This window comes from Austrofundulus limnaeus, unplaced genomic scaffold, assembly GCF_001266775.1.
Source record: "Austrofundulus limnaeus strain Quisiro unplaced genomic scaffold, Austrofundulus_limnaeus-1.0 Scaffold5, whole genome shotgun sequence".
Taxonomy (NCBI): domain Eukaryota; kingdom Metazoa; phylum Chordata; class Actinopteri; order Cyprinodontiformes; family Rivulidae; genus Austrofundulus; species Austrofundulus limnaeus.
This window is the reverse complement of record NW_013952407.1, coordinates 3,069,400-3,072,162: the sequence shown is the minus strand read 5'-3', so window position 1 is coordinate 3,072,162 and position 2,763 is coordinate 3,069,400.

Genomic DNA, 2,763 nt, shown 5'->3' with positions numbered 1-2,763 from the left:
CCCCCCCCCCATGAAGCCAATACTGAGTATACCTCTCCCACTGACGTGCATCTGCATATTCACAGTCTGCACACTTATGCTTAAATAATTATATATGCATCAATATTTGATGAACAACAAAAATGTTTGCACCCTGCCATATTTTAAGCTTGAGCCATGGGATTATGTTAACGGTGTTCACAAAGCCTCATCTATGATTCATTTATTGCAAGAACTCAAGCCACAGCTGTTTGGCTCCTCAGAGCTTTGTCAGGCTTGCCTGTGGGAGATAGCCTGTGGAAAAAAAAACAGAGGCTTAGATACGGAATGGTTGAATGGATAGAATGCTATGAAAAGATGGTAGGATGACAGCAAAATGTAACCTTTTGTGAGTGTTCAATTTGAAGCTGCAGCTCTCTTTCCCTTATTTTGTTTTTGCTCCTTTCAGTCCTCCTCTCCCTCCCTTCACTGCAGGTCTTTCCAGCTCTCATTAATGCTAATTTATGCAGCCTGGCTGGCACAAAACTAGCAGGGAGGGTCTTCTCCCTTGATTACCAGCAGCGAGGAAGGCAAGAAGGGTGGGGGTAGGGGGTGTGGGGGTAAGGGTGACCTGGACAGACACCTCATTTAATTTAATACATTGGAGCATGCAGCAGCAGGGGAGTTGAGGCGAGGGAGGGGATATAATCAAGAAGCCGGGGCCTTATAAATGTGCTCCGAGATGACATGGAAGAGATTGGATTTGGAAACGAAGAGCAAAGAAGAGCAAAGCCAAGCGGAACACAATTGATTGATTCCATTCAAGTGATAGCACCCACTGATGAGGAATAATTTTTTTCCCCCCTCTGAAGGAGTGGGATCTGACAAGCTTTTTTAAAATTTCAACAYGAGTGTTTTTGTCCCCTATCCCTTATTCAGCAGACTCTACCCTCTATTATCTAACTGCAGGAATAAATATGCATCATAAAATCCTGTGATGCAGCAAAATATTTTCTCCAGAATCGAACATGGTTGCTTGTAGGGTTCCTAAATATAATCACCAAAATAGCCATCCATATTAAGATGCACCACACGCCCTAATCTGAAATAATATACAGTAACTTAGGATGCAATTGTCAAAATGAATTCAGGGAATCAACACACTTAAAAATAATCGTTTATGCTCGTGTGGATGTCAAGAAAATGACGATCTATGCAAAATGGAAATCTTGAATAACCACAAAGCTAACAATATATTTGGTGCAAACTCTTTTGTTTTGTTACACATGCGTGGACATAATATTTTTGAGTACAACACAACCGTACACCTTGTACTTCAGAACCCACACCTCCGCCACTCAACAAAAMAGATGAAAATTAATARCGTGGCATACTGGATTTGGAATTCAGAGTTGGTAGCCGTGTTAGCCAATGACCTGGGCGGAGCCTCGTTTCTCCTCGAGTTAAACTGATACCTGAGCTGCCTCTTGTAAAGACAAACAGTCCCATCCTGAGGCGCTCAAAACATCAGCTGTACGTTTAAAACCATCCGCTCATCCCTTCATCTATACTGTGACGAATTACAGGAAATCAGATGGTAGCCATGACAGGCAGATTATAAAATCCCTCTGTCTACATGACTTAGACCCCTCTCTGCTTCTTAATCATTAAATGTGATTAAAGCAAACAAACGAAGCMTTATTAGATTAGTCAAAAGGACATGGTGTCTTTGTTGCTGATTATGTTTTTCTTTTAATGAAATGCTGCTTGAAATTAACATAGCTTCACTAATTTGATTTAGCATTGCCCCCAAGAAGTACCAGACAGCTCTTCTTTGCCTCTAGACAGTTTGAGATYCTTATCGGGAGCTTGAGATCAACTGCTGGAGCAAGGCAAACATTCTGTTCTTCTGTAAAGTTCACAGGACTTAACGGAGTTCCWTGTGCTTCACTATTTACGCATTAGAGATAATTAATGTTAAGACCATGAGAATTTGTTACAGAGTTGAAAGCTGGGGACAAATGGAAAGTATCCACTTTCCCTTTTTATAATATACAGTCAACATTTATTAAAAAAAATACCAGTATCAGAGTGAAAGTGACAGTTACGTGGTCACTTTTATGGACACCCAGTTGTTATTCAAATAACTTGTGTGTTAAATAGAAAGCTGTCACGACGTTGAATTTAAAAGGGTTAGCGTTTGCGTGAATGATGAGCTTGTGTGTCTGTGAATGGCAGCAGGTGCTGTTTGTTGTCAAAATTAATTCTGCCAACACAATCCTCCTCTGTGAGTGTCAATAATTACTTTTAAAATAAAATGCTTTAAGTTCTAACACTTTGTTGCCCAAAGACAGTCACTTTAAAAGTCAGAAAGTTGGCTTTATAGATTTGCATTTCAATGCACTGCATTTTCATTRTTTTAGTTCATAGTGTTGCTTTGTGTGTGTACAGAAGCAAAGTGAATTTAACAGCTTGCTACCTCACAGAATGTAGAGTGCTGTGAAAAAAGTTAATCATGTTTTTTAAAATCCAAAAAAGCTCTTGCAGCATAATGCACTATTGTGCTGTTAATTTTCGTCAAAATGTTTCAACCATTTTGGGCGCAACGGCACAGAAAATTCACGATTCGGTTCAGTTCAATCCTTTATTGTCACGGTTCGATAATTTTTCGATACAAAAAAGATCACTTTTTATGCCCTTTTTAACTTGTAATTTATTTAAATTAATTATGACCATTTGTTTAACCTCAAAARTACAGTTTTTAAATTAAATGTTGCTGAAACAGCAAGTTTCTCAGTGGATCTG